This window comes from Protopterus annectens, chromosome 2.part1 (assembly GCF_019279795.1).
Source record: "Protopterus annectens isolate FY-2018-M chromosome 2.part1, PAN1.0, whole genome shotgun sequence".
In the NCBI taxonomy this organism is placed as follows: Eukaryota; Metazoa; Chordata; order Ceratodontiformes; family Protopteridae; genus Protopterus; species Protopterus annectens.
In genome coordinates, this window is record NC_056729.1 from 115,594,403 (window position 1) to 115,617,125 (window position 22,723).

Genomic DNA, 22,723 nt, shown 5'->3' on the forward strand with positions numbered 1-22,723 from the left:
TCCTTTTGAAGAGGGCCAAAAAGACACACAGCTTGACATGTATGAGCAGTCTATTCCAGAGTATGGGGAGTTTCTGGGTCAGGAACCTATCCCACCAGCATGTTTTGTTCATTGTGATGACCAGGTTTAGATCCCTGGAGCATGTGGCTCTGAGGGATTGGGATTTATTTAAGTGTAGCATGTCCAGTAGCACTGGGTTTGACATGGCCTTGTATGTTAAGCAGAGATCACCTCTGAGTAGGAGATATGTGACAGAGTATAGCTGGAGTTTTTTTAGACAGTCAGCATAGGGCATCTGCTTTAGGCCTGTGATTCTTTTAGATAAATATTTCTGTGGCCTTTCCAGTTGTTACAGATGTCTTGTGAGGTACATACCAAACAGGGTGTTGTACTCTATAATGGGTCTAATGAGGGATGAGTACAGTGGGACAATGACCTCCTTTATTCTGGATAAAAAGCCCTTAGTGATGAAGTGTGCCACATAGAAGGATTTCCTGACTGTTGTGGCTATGTGGTTATCAAAGGTGAGACCACTGTCCACCTGTGTCCCTAAGTCCCTTATCACACTTTTGGTGTTCAGTGTACTGCCACTTATGTGGTAATTCATGGGTACATGTTTTTCCCAAAGAGGATAACTATACATTTTTTGGCATTGTGCTTGAGCCCATGGCTCTGGTACCAAGCATCTGTTTCTGTAAGGCCCTTTTGTAGAATATCCACATCATTTGGGGATTCAATAATGGCTCCCAGTTTGCAGTCATCTGCAAACTTTGTTAGCCAGAGTCCCTTAGTGCTGGCCTGTACTTCAGAGAGGTAAATGTCAAACAAGAGTGGTCCCAGGACTGAACCCCGAGGTACTCCGCTTGTCACTTGTCTGGAGCTGGATTTTGAGTCAGCTATTTTTACAGTGTGGGTTCTGTCAGTAAGCAAGTTGGCAACCCATCAAGTGACATAGGGATTAATTCCCAGCTTGGTAAGATTATCTATGATTCCAGAGTGGGGAACGGTGTTGAAGGCCTTGGGAAGGTCCAGATAGGCTGTGTGGACTGCCTTACCCTTATCCACAGCTCTGGAGACTGATTCGAAAAAGTCAATCAGGTTGAGGAGACAAGATCAGCCCTTTATGAAACCAAACTGGGTGGGGTCCAGTATTTGAAGGTTGCCAATGTCTTTGTTTATAAGTTCCATGATAATGCATTCCATGGTTTTGCAGATCAGGCTCATCAGACTGATGGGATGATAGCTCCTGGGATTCAAGGTGGATCCCCCCCTTGTGGAGTGAGTTAACTGTAGTTGTGCTCCACTCATTGGGCACGAAGCCTGAGGTGAGAATATGATTAAACATGACACTTAGGTGAGGTACCATTTCATTTTGTAGTTCATGTAGTACACAGATCAGGATGTCATATGGTCCCGTGGATGCTGTATTCTTAGCTTTGGAGAGTGATTTTTTTTTACTTGTGTGGCCATGATTACTGGAATTTGGCAATAGTTTGGTATTGAGATGGGCCCTTTAGGGGGTGAGAGGAGGTGAAGTTGGCACTGAATTGATATGCCAGGATATTGACAATATCCTTGGGATCAGTATATTTAATGCCATTCTGTTGTAGCTCAGAGCAGATCTGAGCATTGCCATTTAGATTCTTGACATAACTATAGAATGCCTTGTGGTTGTCCTTGAAATCTTTGGCAATTTTGTTTTCGTAACTAGCTTTGGAGGATTTTATGAGGGATCTCAGCTTTTTACTGAGTCTGGTAAGGGAGTTGTTTGCATCCTGGGATTTTCTTCTTTTCTGCAACAGTTTCTTCCTTCTGTTGTATAGTTTGTTTATAGCAGGGGACCACCAGATTGGGTTCCTTTCTTTGGAGGAGACTGTCTTGGTTCTGTTTGGAATGGCATGATTCATGAACGAGTGGATGTGCTCATACAGTGCCTTAGTGTAGGATTCAGCAGTCGAACTTTCAGTTCCCATCTGCATGGGTGTCATGAAGTTTCTCACTTCTGACTTGAGTAGCATGAAGTTGGCTTTGGAGAAGTTTTTTATGGAGGTTTCCCTACGGGGGTGGGGGAGGGATGTGGATGTCAAGGGTGATTAGCTTATGGTCATACCTGAACAACGAGGGGGTGACCACTGGTATGGATCATCAATCTCCCATGTTGGTAATGACCAGGTTTAAGATATTTGAGCCCCTGGTGGGACTATGGATTAGTTTGTCCAGGGTGTTGGAATTTATGAATTCCAAGAACCGTTGGGCAAAGGTGTTGGTACCCAAGTAGTTTTCCCAATTAATGGCAGGGTAATTGAAATCACCCAATATTAGGGTGTTTGGTTGTATCTTAATATTTTCTAGTATGTTTATAAAGATGTGGTGATAATCTTGGGGCATGGTGTGGGATCTGTAGCAAGCTATACTTTGGATTGCAGTCTTACCTAGTATTATTTGCACCTGTAGAAATTTAGATGCATTGTGCTGGGCAACTAGCCTGGAGGTGTGAATATCCTTGGTGAATATGGACACTTCTCCACCTTTAGTGCTTTGGTCCTGGTTTGGTGGCCAAAAAGTGTGATAAGAGTCGTAGCCTGGTATTGTAGGGGTGATCTCTGGAGCCTTGAACCAGGTCTCAGTTACTGCACAGACATCAATGTTTTCCATTTTTAAGAGTGCCTCGAGATAGTCCATTTTGAGGTTTAGACTTCTAGCATTGAGTAGAATTACCTTCAGATTTTGCATGCTTATATCTGTTATGGTGGTGGTTTTGTCCTTTGAGTCTTGCCTAAAAAAGGCACTATGGGGGTGACAAGAGCCTTAGCCAGTAACCTGAATTCCAGGGGCGACAGGTGCAGACCATCTATGGCAAAGCATCATGGTTTGTCGATCATGTCGTCCCAGGCAGACAGATACTGGATCCCCTTTGAATGACACCAGAAACTAAGCCAGTTGTTGAAGTCAATCATTTTGTCTTTATAATGTGGTATCATTCTGGGTGAAGGCAGGATGCTGCTCAGGTCTAGGGTCATACCTGCCTGGGCAATATGATCTGAGAGATTTGCCATGTCTCTTTTCATGTAGTCCAGGGAGGTATGTCTCAAGTCATTCACTCCAACATGGACAATGACAGAGTCGTATTTGTACTTATTGTGGAGTGACATGAGTGCCTGCATTATGTGGTGGATCCTGGCACCCGACAGGCAGCTGACAGCAATTTTCTCCTTGTTCAGCCTGGTGAATGGGACATCAGTGTGCCTGTCTATAGAGTCACATACGACTAAAGTGTTGGGTATGTTGTCAAACCTTAGGGGCTGTTGTTTGGTGGCATGCTGGTGTTTTGAGCTATGTGTCACTTTGGTTGTGATTTGTGTTTGTTTGCAATACAGCTTCAGAGGTCCTTCTTGCTTGGGCAGGTTAATGTTAAGGGCCTCCGCATAAGTGGGTTTAGTGTTACTATGTGTGGGTGTTGGTGGCATGAGTTTTGAAGGGCTATGTATTGCTTGAGGTGTAGCGCAGGTGATAACCTTCTCCTCTTGACTGTCTAGCACAATCTTGGCTGTTGAGAACTTTGCTTCCAATTTGGCTATGCAAGTGCATGTCTCGCAGGTTGTAGTGTTGGGAGTAGGAGGAGAGGGTTGTCTGTGTACATGAGACAATTGCTACATTGCCCCAGTATGCCCAGATTCACCAGGTGGACAGGAGAAATCACTGGAAGCTGAGTCTTGGACATGCCTGCTTTGGTGTTTCTTCTGTAAAGTACAAGAGCTGGTTTCCCTTACCTTGGCAAGGTACTTTGCAAGTATAGGGTGTTTAGTACCTACAATTAATTTTTCCTTATTAACAAGGAGAATTGAGTGCTTGCATCAATTTAAGGCTTCCTAGTGCTTTCCAGCAGGTTTTTGAGCAAGTGTTAGTCACAGGAATTCAGGTTTTAGTGCTACTACTAAGAAGCCAGCTAGTTCTAAGGGAAAATTTGAAGAGCAGACTTTCTGGCACATATGCACAGTCAGCTTTCTATCTTCCATAATATAGATGTAGGGATTTTTTACACAGTATAATACTGGCTAGGGGTTCATATGATGTTGGCCATTAGCATAATAATGTCCTATGATCCTATGAATGGCTGACATGTCAATGTTGCTGTTATTTGCATGTGCTATACTGAGGTGTGGATGTTCAGTATGGCTACAAAAGAGTCTTACAATCTGTGATGTGACCTAATGTATTTATGGCCATTGAGACCATTGTAGTACATGCTCCTTTTATAACTGATCTAGTATTATGCCTCCGGAAAACTGCTGACATGGTATGATACACTATGTATATCGTTGTTGTATTAGGACATGTGTTTTTGTAGTGGACCAGATTAACCTTCTACACAGTTCACATTCTGCCATCACAGTGACACTTGCAGTATGGCACAGGTGTGCATGTGCCTGCATATCATCATTAAATGTTCCATGAGTGACATCAGTATCAATTCATATTGATTACATGATCACATAGGTCTTGTCTCATACACATGGTTGTTAAAGCTGTGATGTTCACAACCAATATCTCACATGTTTTGATGCAACTGCAACCTTGAGGAATTCATTGTAAGTGCAGTTGTGTTGCTACAGCCAAGGATTATTGAGATGGTAAGTAGCACCACTGGGGTCTATATTATATTTTCAAAGCTTCAAAATTTCAAACCTCATATGTTCGACAACATATGAGCGAAACTTGAAACCTCGAATATATAATAAAAAAGTAAAAAAAAAAAAAAAAAAACTTACCTTAACGCTCTAAGCAAAGGGGCAAGTCCTCCTGCATCCCCCACACAACCCCTACTTAAATATACCAACTCTGAGACTGCACTTCAGTGCAGAAAAGGGAAATTTTCCCATTCTGCACATACAGAGCTGTTGCATTTCACCTTCGAACTTTTCAAAGTTCGATCATATGGTGTCGACCATATGACATTCAAACTTTAAAATGTTCAGCAATTTAATAGTGACTCGCACCACTGTGTGATTATTAGTATTTGTGTCAGGAAATGTTCAACATGAACACAAGCAACTGATTTCTAATGTGTCCTGATATGACATCAGGCTGCAAAAACACAGCTTGCCAGTGAAACACATGTAGGCATATGTTATGCAGGTGATGTAAGTGCATGCCACTGGTACAGTTGTATAAATGAGAACATAGTAGTTTTTAATTTCTCCAAGTCTTTTGGGTTTCTAATACCATGATGGGAATGGACCCCATTCCTAAGTCAAAGTATGATTAACATTCATGAAATTAGTATTGCTTCACTCTTTGATGTTAGCCAAAAGTGCTCTTCCCAGCACCTGCAATGTGCCCAATAATGACTCCTTCTACAATTTGTACAATGTTACATGAATTGGTAACATATCTAAATACGATTGCAAATTATTTTTAAAAGACCAGTTTCTCCTACTACGATTGGAACTGTCTGGGTATCTTTCTTCCACATGGCTCTCATTTCTGCCTGCAGATCAAGGTATTTTACGACTTTGTGTCTCTCTGTACACAGGACAATGTAGTCACTGGGTGTGGCGATTTCAGTGATCAATGCTATTTTTGTCTTCTTTACCTGGACCACTATATCCGGTTTTCTAGCATCTATCTTGTGAACTGTTGCTATTGGGTTATCCCATGTGATATTAACTTGATCATTTTCTATGATTCTTTGTGACTCATGTTTCCAGTGTTTTTCAACAACTTCGGTACCATAATGTTTGCACAATCTCCCGTGTAACAGTCTCGCCACATTATTATGCCTTTCAGTATACAGTCTCTCTGGGATTAGTGTGTTGCAACCAGCAACAAGGTGTGTGACGGTTTTCAATTCGGTTTTACAAACCCTACATATGTCTGTTTCTCTCACATGCTTAAAAGCCCGCATTTGTACTTGTTTCCAGCCTTTCCTGCAACTAGTTTAGTCCAGATACAGATTTTCTGTATCCAGGACTGTTTGTAAGCTTTTGCACACCCCCCCAAGCCTTTCTGTGTTGGAGGGAAGCCTTCTAGCTTATCAGTGGGAGTGGTAAGCACTAGGTAGCCTATCTACCGCAAGAGGAGTGTTTTTTGGCACAGAAACTGTAGTTCTTTGGCCATTTGGGCAGTTTTTTTCCATCTATTTCAACTTTCTGATTTAAAATCCCACATTTGCACTTGTTTCCCACCTTTCCTTTAACTAGTCTAGTTCAGATGCAGATTTGATGTATCCAGGACTGTTTGTAAACTTTTGAGCCCCCCCCCCCAAATCATTCTGTGTCGGAGGGAAGCCTTCAAGCTTGTCAGTGGGAGTGGTAAGCACTAGGTAGCCTATCTACCACAAGAGGAGTGGTTTCTGGCCCAGAAATTGTAGTTTATTGGCTGTTTGGACAGTCTTTCCATCTCTTTCAACTTTCTGGTTTAAAATCCTGCATTTGTGCTTGTTTCCTGCCTTTCCTGTAACTAGTCTAGTCCAGATATAGATTTGCTGTATCCAGGACTGTTTGTAAGCTTCTGAGCGGTGCCAAAGTCTACTCTTCAACTTTTCCCTTAGATCTGCTAGTTCTCTCCCCTATTGCATTTTTACTAGCTTATTAGTCTAGCACTTTACCAGACCTCTTGTAGCAATTATTGTAGCACACAAAAGTGCTACCAGCACTAAATGTTCTACAAGGAAACAGCTCTAGTACTTATAATAAATGCCCACCCCTCCAGGAATGTCTAAAGGTCAGTTCCCTGTGCTTTCTTCTATTAACCTGGTAAACTTGGGCATCCTGAGGCAATGTAGGAACTGCCTCATGTACACAGACAACCCTCTCCTCTTACCTCCCAGCACTCAGACTTGTGAGAGATGCACTTATATATCCAAATCGGAAGCAACGCACTCTCCAGCCAAGACCGGAATATCTGGTCAAGTGGAGAAGGTCAACACTTGTACCACACCACATGGGACACATAGCCCTCCATTACACACACTAGCACTGCCTTCACATAAAAACACAAACCACACACCCACCTTTGTGGAGGCTCTCAATAAAAATCTATTCAAACAGCAGAGACCTCCAGGGCAGAAATGCACTCAACCATCACAACACAACACTAATTGCGAGACACAACTCTCCTAAATAGTGTGCCACTCAACCAAAGGCCCTAAGGCAAAACAGCATGCCCAGCATGCTAGTCATAGGTGATTTAATAGTGAGGCACACTGATGTCCCACTCACTAGGTTGAATAATGAGAAAGTAACAGTCAGCTGCCTGTCAGGTGCCAGGATCCACTAGATAACGCATGCACTCAGGTCCCTCAACAACAGGTGCAAATATGACTCTGTCATTATACAAGTGGGTGTGAATGAACTGAGACATACCTCCTTGGACTACATGAAAAGAGACATGAAGGAGCTCTCAGATTATGTAGCCCAGGTGGGTATGACCCTAGCCCTGAGTAACATCCTACCATCACCCAGAATGATACCACAGTACAAGCAGAAAATGATTGATTTCAACAATTGGTTAAGTTTCTGGTGTCATTCTAAGGGGATCCATTATCTGTCTGCCTGGGATGACATGATTGACAGACCTCAATGCTTTGTCAGAGATGGCCTGCATCTGTCATCCCTGGGCTTCCGGATACTGGCCAAGGCTCTTGTCACCCCGTAGTGCCTTTTTTAGGTGGTATTCAAAAGACCAAATTACCACCATAACAGCTACAAACAAATGCAATCTGAGGGTCATGCTTCTCAATGCTAGAAGTCTAAATTTCAAAATGCACTTACTTGAAGCACTCCTTAAAATGGAGAACATCAACATTCATGCTGTAACAGAGACCTGGTTCAAGGCAGCAGAAAGCACCCCAGCACTACCAGGCTATAACTCTTTCCACACTTTCGGCCCCAGAACTTGGACCAAAGCTCCAAAAGTAATGGTGTTTCCATATTCATAAAGGATGCACACACCTCCAGACTGGTAGCCCAACATAACGCATCAGAGATACTTCAAGTGCAGCTAACATTTGGTAAGATAGCGATTCAGGTTGTAGCCTGCTATAGGTCCCCCAACCATGTCCTAGTACTCACACTCCACATTCCTAAGCATTCTGGAGAATATTAGTGTCCAACCTAACACTCTCATACTGAGCGACTTCAACTACCCCTCCATTAACTGGGAAAACTACTCATGTATCAATACACTTGCCCAGCATTTCCGTGAATTCATTAATTCCAATGCCCTGGATCAGCTCGTTCTTACCCCCACTAGAGGTAGCAACATCCTTGACCTGGTCAGTACTAACATGGGTGACCGTTGCTCTACAGTAGTCAACTCCTCCCTGGCTAGATACAACCACAAACTAATGGCCTTGGAAATCCACATCCCTCCCACCTCCCCACCCACAAAGGTAACCACCATGAAAAACTTCTCTAAAGCTAACTTTGGGCTCCTTATAACAGAGGTGGCTAACTTCATGGCACCCATGCAAATGGAAAATAGTTGCATGACTGCCAAATCATACACCAATGAACATGTACACAAATGCATGGATCTCACCATACGCAACAGAACCAAGACACTCTCCTCCAAAAATAGGAAGCCAATCTGGTGGTCCCCTGCCATAAACAAACTCTACAACTGAAGGAGGAAACTGATGCAGAATAAGGTGAAGTCCCAAGGCTGGAAAAACTCCCTTATCAGCCTCAACAAAATGTTGAGATCCCTCATCAAATCCTCCAAAGCTAGCTATGAAAACAGAATTGCAGCAGATAGTAAAGACAACCGCAAGGCTTTCTATAGTCTTGTAAAGAATCTCCATGGCAATACCCTGATTTGCTCTGAGCTACTGCACAATGCTACCTCCTATACCGAGCCAACAGATATTGCCAATATACTGGCCGACAGATTCAGTGCCAACTTTACCCCTCTCAACCCTCCCAAAGGACATATCACATTAACAGTAGATTGCTAGGCACCCAGCATTACTGCTGCACAGGTTAAAACAGCACTGTCCAAGGCCAAGAATACAGCTTCTATGGGACCTGACAATATCTCTGCTGTGTTCTACATGAACTAAAGAGTGAACTGGCACCTCAACTGTATGCCCTGTTCAATCACAGCCTCACCTCAGGCTTTGTCCCTACTGAATGGCGCACTACTACAGTCAACCCTCTCCACAAAGGAGGAATCACTACAGACCCTGGGAACTATCGCCCCATTAGCCTAATGAGTCTGATATGCAAAGCTATGGAACGTATAATCGTGGCACTAATAAACAAGGATATAGGGAATCTTCAAACTCTGGATCCCACACAGTTTGGTTTTGTAAAGGGTAGGTCATGCATGCTCAACTTAGTCAACTTCTTTGAGTCAATCACCAGAGCTGTGGATGAAGGCAAGGTGGTTCACACAGCCTACATTGATCTGGCCAAGGCATTGGATTCCATTCCCCAGTCAGGAATCACAGAAAAACTCAGTAATCTAGTCATCAACCCCATTATCACTAGGTGGGTTGCAAACTGGCTCACAGATAGAACCCACAGTGTGAAAGTAGCTGACTCCAAGTCAGACTGCTGACCAGTCATGAGTGGAGTCCCACAGGGTTCACTCCTGGGTCCTCTCCTGTTTGGTATATACTTCTCTGAAGTCCAGGCCAACACGAAGGCAGCTCTGGCTGAAAAATTCCCAAAAATAGGAAGCCAATCTGGTGGTCCCCTGCCACCCCTGCCATAAACAAACTCTACAACTGAAGGAGGAAACTGATGCAGAATAAGGTGAAGTCCCATGGCTGGAAAAACTCCCTTATCAGCCTCAACAAAATGTTGAGATCCCTCATCAAATCCTCCACAGCTAGCTATGAAAACAGAATTGCAGCAGATAGTAAAGACAACTGCAAGGCTTTCTATAGTCTTGTAAAGAATATCCATGGCAATACCCTGATTTTCTCTGAGCTACTGCACAATGCTACCTCCTATACCGAGCCAACAGATATTGCCAATATACTGGCCGACATATTCAGTGCCAACTTTACCCCTCTCAACCCTCGCAAAGGGCATATCACATTAACAGTAGATTGCTAGGCACCCAGCATTACTGCTGCACAGGTTAAGACAGCACTGTCCAAGGCCAAGAATACAGCTTCTATGGGACCTGACAATATCTCTGCTGTGTTCTACATGAATTACAGAGTGAACCGGCACCTCAACTGTATGCCCTGTTCAATCACAGCCTCACCTCAGGCTGTGTCCTTACTGAATGGTGCACTACTACAGTCAACCCTCTCCACAAAGGAGGAGTGACTACAGACCCTGGGAACTATTGCCCCATTAGCCTAATGAGTCTGATATGCAAAGCTATGGAACGTATAATCATGGCACTAATAAACAAGGATATAGGGAATCTTCAAACTCTGGATCCCACACAGTTTGGTTTTGTAAAGTGTAGATCATGCATGCTCAACTTAGTCAACTTCTTTGAGTCAATCACCAGAGCTGTGGATGAAGGCAAGGTGGTTCACACAGCCTACATTGATCTGGCCAAGGCATTGGATTCCATTCCCCAATCAGGAATCACAGAAAAACTCAGTAATCTAGTCATCAACCCCTATATCACTAGGTGGGTTGCAAAATGGCTCACAGATAGAACCCACAGTGTGAAAGTAGCTGACTCCAAGTCAGACTGCTGACCAGTCATGAGTGGAGTCCCACAGGGTTCACTCCTGGGTCCTCTCCTGTTTGGTATATACGTCTCTGATGTACAGGCCAACACGAAGGGACTCTGGCTGAAAAGTTTGCAGATAATTGCAAGTTGTGAGCTGTTATTAACTCCCCAAGTGATGTTGACATCCTACAGAAAGGCCTTACGGAGATCAAAGACTGGTTTCAGAACCATGACCTTAAGCTCAATGCCAAAAAATGTCTTGTCATCCCCTTTGCGAAAAACCCAGTTCCCATGAATTACCACATTGATGGTAGTCCACTGAACACAGAAGGCATTTTAAGAGATTTGGGAACACAGGTTGACAGCAACCTTTCTTTTGACCACCACATTGCCACTGTGGTCAGAAAGTACTTCTATGTGGTACATCTCATTACTAAGGGTTTTGCATCCAGGAAGAAAGAGGTCATTGTCTCCCTCTACTCTTCCCTCATTAGGTCAATCATCGGGTACAATGCCCCATTTGGCATGTACCTCACTAGACACCTGCAACAACTGGAGAGGCCACAAAAGTATCTCACAAAGAGGATTCTAGGCCTTAAACACTTGCCCTATATTGACAGACTCAAAAAACTCCAACTATTCTCTGTCTCATATCGCATACTTAAAGGCGATCTCTGCTTGACTTACAATGCCATGTCTGACCCAGCTCTTTTAGAAATGCTACATCTAAAGAAATCCCTATCCCTCCACACCACACACTCCAGAGACCTCAACCTCATTACCACAATCAACAGAATGTGCTAGAGGGACAGGTTCATAACCCAGATACTGCCCATGCTATGGAATAGACTTCCCATACATGTCAAACAGAGCACCTCACTGGCCCTCTTCAAGAAAAATCTTTATGAGTGGATGGGAAATAGACAATTCACCCCGGGGATCACTCCAGTGGCTCTACTTGACAGAGGCACTCCGGAATAAGGTTGGGTGGCACAATGCTAGGGTAATCCTATGGGCTAGGCTTGTAAAAGCTCCAGGACCATTAGCCTAGTACACACCTATGAACCTATGTTCAATGGACTTTGTAAACCAGTGTGTATGTAGCCCACTTTCTTGGGCTACCAATGTTAACCTTTCATTTCTTGATGTGAACTTACCTTTCCTTAACCATTCCTGTGTTAGTTCTTGACCAACATGAGGCTCTTCCAGAATTTTTCTATACTTGCAACTATATTTATCTATATTTATGTTTTTTTCACATTTCTTGCCTTCTATTCTGATCCTTCACCTTATAGTCTTTCTTTTGTTTTTTAGCACATTCAGTTGCTGTCTGTTTTTTCCCTACTTCTGGTTTGATTTCCATTCCTGCTTGACATCGATATGCTTCTGCTAAATTAAGCAGAGATGTCATCTTAGATTTATTCTCCTCATGTTTCAAAACTTTCACTATATTTGGATCTTGTGAGGTCAGTAGATATGTGTAGAGTCCCACGATTGCAGATCTATACATGCAATCAATTTGAAGGAGGCCCATCCCTCCTTCGGAGCGGGGAATATATAATCTTAGTATACAATGATTTTTATAAATCATTTGGTGAGCATGAAGCATCCTTCTTGTTTTGATATCCAATCTACCCAACACTTTTTGTGGCCAGTCAATCACTCCAAAACTATAAGTTAGGACAGGAAGAACAAACTGATTTATGGCTTGGATCTTGTTCCTAGATGTCAATGCTATTTTCAGGATTAATTTAAGTCTTCTAAAGTATACCTTACTGAGCTTTATTTGCATTTGTTCATGTTTTATTGCTGATCCTTCATCAATTCCCAAGTATTTATACACTCTCTCTTGCTCAAGTTCTTTTATATCACATTCTTGTCCCAAACTGATGTTTTCCTGGTGCTGCAGTTTTCCTTTTTTAAAGGTTGCTTTTGTACATTTATCAATACCAAATGACATTCCAATATCATCTTTGACAACCTGCAGCTGTGCTTTCAGTTCCTCAGTTGATGAGCTATACAGTTTTAAATCATCAACAAAGAGAAGATGAGAAGTCATTAGACTTTGTTGTTTTCTAGAAGCCAAATTGTAGCTATGACCTAAGCTATTAAGTAAACAGCTTAATGGATTAATGGCAAGGCAGAATAGCAATGGTGACAGTCACCCTGGAATATCCCCCTTTTGATTTTTATCCCTGGGATAATAATATGTCCTTTATCATGGCTTAATTGCAAAGTGTTCTGAAACTGTTTCATGGTTACTGTAATGTAGTCAATCAGTGTAGGGGTGTATCTTATATATTTTAAGCACTCTTTTATCCATGAATGTGGGATACTATCAAATGCTTTTTTGTAGTCAGTCCACTCCATACTTAGATTCTTCCCCTTCTTACAGTTCTCGACTATAACTTTAACAACAAATGATCTTTTGTCCCATATGACTTTCTTTTATTGCCCTTTTGTTCTACTGCTATAATTGAGTTTTCTTTTAAATGACTATAAACTCTGTCGGCGTTAGTTCCCATGTATAGTTTATATGTCGTTGGAAGACAAGTTATTGGTCTATCATTTTTGGGTAGCCTGCAGGTTCACTCTTAAGTAAGAGCATGGTTTTTCCTGTTGTTAACCAGAGCAGTGTGTGTGCGGGGTGAGCATGTAAATAGTTCTTACTCATGGCTAAATCCTCATGCAAAGAAGTTAATACTTTAAGCCAAAAGTTAGGTACTGCATCTGGGCCTGGGGTTTTCCAGTTAGAGGCTTTTCTGAACTTTGTTTCAATCTCTCTGGCTGTTATTTCATCCCATTTCATATCCTGCACCTTTAAACATCTTATTCTTTCTTTTAATTCTATCCTTTTAGCATCTTTGTTATGTTCCACAGGATCTTCATAGATACTTCTCCAAAATGTAACTACTTCCTTTTTTTTGGTGGTCTTTCAATTCCTATTACCTTATTTCCAAATTCTCTATAAAACATTTTGGGGTCATCGATAAATTGCTTATTTTGTGCTTTTCCCTTATATTTATCTTTATATCTTCTAAGTCTTTCCCCTGTTTTGAAATGTTTTGTTTGTTATCTCCAATAGTGCATAACAGATCCTGGTCTCTTCTAATACTGCACGTTGTTTTTATCACATCTATCATTCTTGGTATTTTTGTTGATCTATTCCCTCTTCTATAATCTTCTAACAATGACATTTCTTGTCTTAGCTGCTTTATAGTTTTCTCTATTTGCTATTTCCATGATGGTATTTGCTTTCGCCCCTTCTTTTCCCTCTCTACCCTGTGTTCCTGTGGTAGAACTTTTATCAGTTATTAATTTAGCAGCACGGTAATATTTTCTGTTTACTTCTGTTATATCGCATGGATCTCTATTGACAGTCCTAATTACTGCGTTTATTTGTTTTATCAAGCTTCTGACTTTTGGGTGTTTTTTAACCTTCTGCAGTCTATTTCTCTCACTGATCTTGACATATCTATCTTTGTCTATTAAGTCAAGCAACTCTTCTCTTAACTCATTTTCTTCCATACTGAGGGCACATCCCTTGTTTTCTATTTACTGAGGGAATTCTATAGAAATTTCTATATCATCTTCCTGTGGCACATTCTCTTCAATGTCATCCTGTCATCTGTTGTTCTGTCATATGGAAACTCACTGGCCTATCACTCCTAAACATTGACTGCATCAGAGTTTCCACAGTTTCCTGTTCCTTTCCTTGCTGTCTAGCTTCAAATGAATGTTTATACTGGTTTCCTGTGGAAGGCTCCAAAATATCTTGATATGGCACCTGATCAATTGTTTCCTGTTCCACTGGTTTCCCTTAATTTGTATATCCAATGCTCTATCCTGTGATTTCCGTATTTATTACACTGAATCCTTCTCTTTGCAGCTGTTCCATAACCTCAGTTTCTATTTCTTTGACTTCTCCATTATTAATCTCTTTTACTACTTTTCCTCTTAGTCCTCTTATTTTTTTGTATTGTAAAGTTTTCCATATCCAGATTCCTTTGCCTATATTTTTCTTCAAATATCTTTGGTGCTGCTGTTTTTGTATTGGTCAGTTTTGCTTTCTCCTTTGCATAAATATTACACCATATTAAATCTGTTTTCCTTTCCCTTGTCCATATTTCTTCTTCACATGTCTCCTGATCTTCTTGATTTTCCTTATTTTGGGGACTCACTCCATCATACTGTGATGTGGTCTGTCTTAGACCTTCTACATTAAATCCTTCAATTTGCAGGCACTCTATAACTTCAACTTCTATTTCTTTAACTTCTGCTTTACTAATCGTTCTTTTCTACATTAGATTTTTGTGCTATTAATCTTTTTATTGTGAAATTTTCCATATCTGTATGTATTTGCCTGTATTTCTCTTCAAACATCTTTGAGACTGCCTTCTTTATATTAGTTAACTTGGCAACTTGGCATTCTCCTTTACATAAATATTGCACCATATCAAATCTCTTTTTTCCCATGTCCATATTTCTTTTTAATATTTTTCAAATATCTCTAGGTTTTGTTGTTTATATTTTCTCACTTCCTCAGATGCTTCCTTTTCCAAACAGATCAAAATTTCTTGATCTATATGCTGTTTTTTTAATCTGTTGTATTAATGAAAGCAAAATTTTATTTGAATCTTCTGACAATTTTTCCTGTGGAAGTATTTTTCTTTCCTCTAATTTCTTTCTTAATCAGTTTGTATATCTTGTGTCTGGAAATTCTGGGCTTTTTACATAATAGTAACAATACATCATTTCTTTCTTATCCTCAATAGTCCACTCTATCATCTTTATTGCTCTTCTTTGGTCAATCAATTTTTGTCGTTTTTGTGGACTGCTGCTTCCTTCTGCAATGGGAGGGGGGGGCATCCACCTCCTGAGCCTGGCCTGGGCCCATTGTAAGAATGTTTCCGTATTTTGAGGATTCGACACTGTCATTTTATGCAGTCCTGACACCAGTCTGCCTACCAGGATCGGGCACTTTTGTATCCTTGGTCTTGTGCACCCAGCTATCTTTTTTTTATTTTTGATTAACTTCTGTCCATGATATATGATATATAAATACAGTCTACATATCAGTGTCACCTTGGTGAGATTTTGTGAAAAACAGGGTCTACCTCATGGAGGTACTCACCAAGACTTGAGGATGAATTCAGTTTCAGCACTACTACTCCCCTTTGCTTGCTGACTTTTCATCTATGTGGAATGTGATGAATGACCAAGGTCTTGTCACAAATCATTTATTCCAATGAAATGCTAAGTGGAATAAACAACTAAGCACAGATCTGTGTGTGGATGTCAGCAGACATAATCACCCATAGGACACAGACAATCTGCTAGCTGACAGTTTGTCTCACATGCCATTACCCTGTCACAACTGGCCATCAGCCAAAATATACATGCAAACATTACTCAGTTTTTATTCTCATCAGGGCAGCATATCTGTGCACTCTCTACAGCTAATAAGCAAGAAGCAATGGGCTCTGACCACATCACAGGTTGCTTATAGTGTGACTTAAAACCTGACCTACCAAACACAGTTGGATCTGTAAGTCAACACAACCTCCAGATAGCCTATGTTCTCATAGAAGGTTGTACAACAATATGCATCCTTCTGACTTGGGGGACCATCACCTGATGCATGGAGTTATAGACCCATCCTGACACTCTTCTTCTATGAGGTAGGCCAATAGGTCAAGGAGTCATCATGGACCATCTCGAAAAGGATTCGGGTAATATCCCAACTGAGTACTAAACCCATGTTTGATTTGTTTAGGCTACATCATGTCTGTTACATTTGTCACTGTCTTCAAGATGGTTAACAAGGGCATGCATGATGACAACACTATCATCCTGTTTAACTTGTCCTGGCCAAGGCATTTGACACAAATCAACAGTCAGGTATTACAGAGAAACTGTCAAAAGTGGCCATAAACACCTATGTCACCAAATGGGTATAGAACTGGAACACATACTTGAAATACATTGTAGTGTGTGAAGTCATCTCTATCTACAGTGCATTGGCCAGGTCTGTACCTCAGGGCTCTGTGGTAGGCCCATTCCAGTCCATTATTTAAGTGTCAGACATCAAATCTGATTTACACATCCTTTCTCCAACCATCTTTATGGAGGACTGCAAATTGTGGGCAATCATTGAATTCAGGTGTGGTACTGGTATAATGCATACACTACCAACACACACAAAGGACTGATGCCATAGCCACGGGGACAAAGACATTTAAAAAACACAAGTGCGACCTAAATGAAATTTCAAGTGTCAGCTCTTTTACAGGAGAAAACAAATACAAAAAGACAGATATGATAGGTATTAAAGAATAAACAATAACTATAGTACAAAACTAAATATCTAAGTAGCTGTCACACATGCTTGTACACTATTTATTACACTGGACAACAATAACTACTAGATAATTAAATGAAAAGAAAAGTACACTGTGCACAGAGGTGAGATTGGGTGATATTGCACATAAGGAAGTGACTGGAATTGCACTTACATGAGAATATATTAATTTTAGTATGCAATAAATAAATAGAATTAATATATGAAAAAAAGAATGAGAGCATAACAATCGATTATAGTTATCATACATCCAGATTTACATCTGCATTCATGAGTCTTATTGCAGTTGGATAAAAACTGTTCATGAATCTGGAGGTCCTGCAGTGGATACTCCGTAACCTTCTACCAGAAGCAAGTTTACTGAACCAACCATATGCTGGATGAGAAGTGTCACTCAGTATTTTGTGGGACCTCCTTTTGCATTTCAGTTCGAAGAGCTCCTGTAAGGTAGGAAGACTAGTGCCCGCAATCTTTTCTGCTGTTCCAATTATTCCATGCAGCTTCTTCCTTTCAGCCATTGTGATGTTACCGAACCATACAGTGCAGTTGCTGGTGATAATATTCTCGATGGTTCCTCTATAGCAGGTCATTAGAGCATTTAGAGGACACGGTAGAGGAAGAAAACTCATGGGGGATTATTTCCATTATGAACACAAATACACAAGATAATTACAATAATTACAATAATTATCTCCAAGCTTGCCCCCCCCCCTCCCAATCCCAGACCTGCTATCTATATTCAGGAGCCACTGCTGCAATATAGGGTTTGTCCTCTAGATAGTGAACTTTCCTAGTTTTACCTTCCTTTACACTGTTCCTGTTGTCTTAGACCTTAGCTCACAAGCATCAATTTTATTTTCATGCTTATAATGTAGTCCCACTCTACCCTTCCTAAGTCTCCGTTATACAATCTACTACTCCCTCCACTATTACAACTACATTTCTTTTTTTTCTTTACTTATCTCCACCCACACTCACTGACAGCAGTCAGCACTCCACTGAGTGTTCTCACTCAGCTTCTTCCTTATCTTGGCTCTACCCGCTCCGTTCGCCATGCGGACCCACTCCGCTTCCCTACCCTACTCCCAATTCCCACCCACCCCCAGTAGTCCTACTCTTATACTACTTAACCACACCCCTCTCCACTTCCTACCTATCACTGGGAACACCATCATTGGCTATCAATCTCCTATTTCCCTCCTTTCACCTACCACTCCCTACCTATTCCACCACCCCCTCCTCCTCTCCCTATCCACACACATTACACTTCCAAGCCTATATCAACACCTAACTACATATTCATCCAAATGTACAAACTACCCACCTCATCCCAGTTACAGCTGTTAATCATACTCATACTTCTACCCCCTTTAGCTTTAGCCTACCTACTTACCTCATATGAACACCCATCACATACATACCTTCAATACACCAATAAGCTTATCACCTCTCCTTCTCTACCTGTTCACACTAACTATGTCAATATAACAGCAACACCCAGCTATCTACTGCCTAAATACCATAAAGCAGCCCACATTAGATATAACTACCTCAATGCCAAAAAGACTCTAAATCTATACGTTAAATTCCCAAATCCAAGATTTCAAATACAACTCCTCTCTTTAAAAGATGGAGACATTCACCCAAACCCAGGCCCAATAATTACTACTTCCACTCAACACCTCAACCCCAATCTCTCTATTTTTCTTTCCCTCCCCAAACCTCCAAACTAACTCTTAATAGCTCAACTCAATGTACAAAGTATTAATAACAAAGTTGCACAACTCCACTCTCTCTTGGAAGTCTACTCCTTTGACATTCTATGCTTAACAGAAACCTGGTTAAAACCTGCTACTAAGGACAATGAAATCATCCCACCCAACTATAATATCTTACGACTTGACCGTGTGACTAAGATGGGTGGTGGAATTGCTATCTTATTTAAATCAGGACTACAAATTACTACCTATGACTTTAAACCTCCCCAATACGCTAACACTGAAATTCTTATCTCCAAACTGCAAATCAACACTTTCAAATCCATTTATATTATCTGTATCTATCTACCTCCTGACAATAACAGTGCCATCATAGAATATATCCTTTGTTGGTTATCCCAAAACTTACCCCAAGAAACCATAATCCTAGGGGACTTTAACACTGACTGGAACTGTTGTAGCGGAACTCACCCTACCACCCATATTAATCTATTTGCTTTTTTTTTTCTCAAACCATTACCGCCCCTACAAAAATAAACAAGCACAGTAAGAAAGAAAGCACCTTAGACTGGATTCTTATAAATAATCATCCCCAGACTTATGAAGCTGGTACCCTCCCTGATGATGTGAGCGACCACTCTCTCACCTACATCATCAAGCATAAGACCATCCACCCATTCCAACCTTATGTAGGACAATTAGAACAAAGAAAAACTTCAACCCCAATCTCTTCTAAAGCAAACTTAGAGCATGTAACTGGTCACCCTTAAAATACCTCCCACTGGAGGAAGCTGTTAAATATTTTAATTCTAACTTCCTAACCATATTAGACCACCATGCTCCAACCCATTCTATCAGAATTAGAACCAAATCTACCCAATGGCTTTCTAAAGAAACCAAGCAAGAAATCCATCTTAGAAATAAATACTGGAACAAATGGCATATGACCAAAAACCCAGTAGACCAACAAAACTTCAGACAACTGAGAAATGACACTAAAAAGCTGTACTCTCTGACAAAATAAACTACAACCTACAATTCCAGCAGACTCACTATAATAACCCACAAAAGTTCTGGGCAAGTATTAACCAACTACTACACCCAGGACAATCTGTCACACCAAACCCACAAGGCTCAGACCCTGAAAATCCCAAGCTCACAGCCAATGCATTTAATACCCTTCTTCACTGAATCCAGTCAGTTATCACCTAATATCTTTCTTAAACCTAACTCTGACTCTACCCAACCCCCTCCATTTCACCTCCAACCAGTCCCAACAACTTATATTCTTACCCTTATTCAAAAACTAAAGTCATCCTCGCCTTCAGCAGACCAACTACCCACTAAACATCTACAAATGCAGCCAAAACCATTGCCTATCCCATTTTCATCCTGATTAATATAACCATCAGTGAGGGATATATCCCTAGTATCTTGAAAGTCTCCTATATTATCCCACTACATAAAGGTGGAAGCTCTACTCAATTTTCCAACTACCATCCCATCGCCCTAATATCTCCTTTGGCTAAGATCATAGAAAAATGTATCCACAGGCAAATGCTTGACCACCTAATAAAAAATAATTTACTCTGCAGCTGTCAACATTGTTTCAGACCTTCCCACAGCACTACTACTGCCCTCTTTTCCTTTACTGACTGTATTAACAAAAAACGTAACCACAATATGCTTTCCTCTGCATTGTTTATTGATTTGTCCAAGGCATTCGATATGGTAAACCACCAGATACTTATAAACATCCTTAAATCCCTGTCACTAGATGAACTTGCTATAAAATGTTTCATGTCCTACATAGACAACAGGCAACCGGATGTGCTTTGGCACAATATTCTATCTACCCACCTGCCTGTTAACCTTGGTGTCCCTCAAGGGTCCATATTAGGACCCCTACTTTTTTCTATATTTATCAATGACCTTCACCTAGCAATTCCCCAAGCTATACGCATCCAATATGCAGACGATTCTACCCTCATATGCTCATCCACATCCAAATCTGAACTTTACTCCCTTACCCAAAAGGTGTTCAACACAGTTGAACAATGGTTTACACAGCGCTGTCTCCTCCTGAACCCTAAAAAAGAAAAAAAAAACTCCTACTTTTTATTCCTACTCATAGGTCCTCTCCTATTGATTTTACAGTTACATCCATTAATGGTACCCTCATATCCCCTGAACCTACAACCAAACTACTAGGTATCACCATAGACAACAACCTCAGCTTTGACACCCAATCAATAATACTCTAAAAACTGTTAACAGAAAACTAGGCTCTCTCTATAGGATCAAGCCCTTCCTTTCTCCTATAACTAGAATAACTATTGCTCACACTCATCTAATCTCTACCCTCCTCTACACCTCACCCATATATACAAATCTATCTAAAATCAACCTCAATAAGATGGAATATTCTTACAACAACATAGCCAAATTTGCTACAGGAAACCCATTCAGAACTCACCACTGCCATAATCTAAAGCAGCTAGGATGGCTTGACCTTCAAATCAGCTTAAATTCCACCAAATGACCATTGCCCATACAACCATCTACCAACCTACTAATACTCCTATACTATCTAACCTTATTATTCCCTGTACCAATCTGAAGACCTTACGATCATCTCACAAACTTCTTGTAGATATTTCTAAATCAAACAACAAGGCTGGTGACTCGATATTCTCCAATACTGTCGGAAGATACTGGAACCTACTTCCTAGTGAACTTTCCTCACTACCCTCTATATCACTTTTTAAAAGCAAACTAAAATGCTTCCTTAATACACACTGGTTGTGCCCCTGTACTAAGCCTGACTCAGAAACTAGCTCTCCTAATCTTGCTTCTGCCTATCATCTTCTTCTCATTAATCAAAATCTACTTTCCTTAATTTACAACATAACCTTGTCATACTATATACTTTTAATTGCATCCTCTGGAAGCATTATTATAACAACCTCATATTTCTAACACATTTATATTTATATTTATATTTATATTTACTTCATTATATTATAACCTACCTTATTCTTACATTATGTATCAACCTGTTTATTGTATTGTACCTGCAATTCTTTTGCACTATGTTATGAATGTCTGCCCTCCTTAATTATCTCTATACTGTAACACACTTTGTACATATGAACTTTATATATTTGATTTTGTTTTGAATATGAGATGTTATGTTTTTGTTCCATGGAGCTTATCTCCCCGGGCCTCTACTGAACATGGACATGTATCCAGTTAGACTAGCCCAGTCAACAAATGCAAAATAAATAAAATAAATATGGACAACACACATATGAGTAGACCAAGTGGTATGCACACTTGTCAACTTGCCAGGATTGCTGGTTATTTCTATTACAAGTGTAGTATTGTCCCTCTGAACACCAATGACAGATGTTACATTTTGAGGGAAGTGTGCTTGATTCCCCTCAGAGATTGCTGATTAATCATAATAATTGTACAAGTGTGTTCTTGCAGAGACATATATGATCACTCACAATGACATATGTTATGTGGAAGGCATGGGATTACTGGTGGTATTATTCTGATATTATTCCTAATTGTGCATGCTTCTGTCTACTGTTGTCCATTAGCTTGTTACTACGTGTGCCACTTGACTGAGACCTCTGCTGACATTATATTCATATTCAGGCAACTCATTTTGCACAACTTAACAATAAACACATAATCTCTATTTTATATACCAGCCTTGATATATGCCCTGTCCATTGTTCATGTCAGGATGCTTATATCACAAAGTATCTGCTCTACTGATATTTCACCCTGTGTGACAGTCACATAATATACAATAACTGTGCAGTCCATACTGTATCATGTCCAACTGGGAACATAGTTGTATACAATTTTTTTAGTGCTGGACAGGCGGATGGATGATGGATAATTTTATAGGTGGTAAGAAGTTATGTATATGTTAGTTGATGTGACAGCTCTAATGAATTTAGACTTTTCAGTGCTATACAGTGGT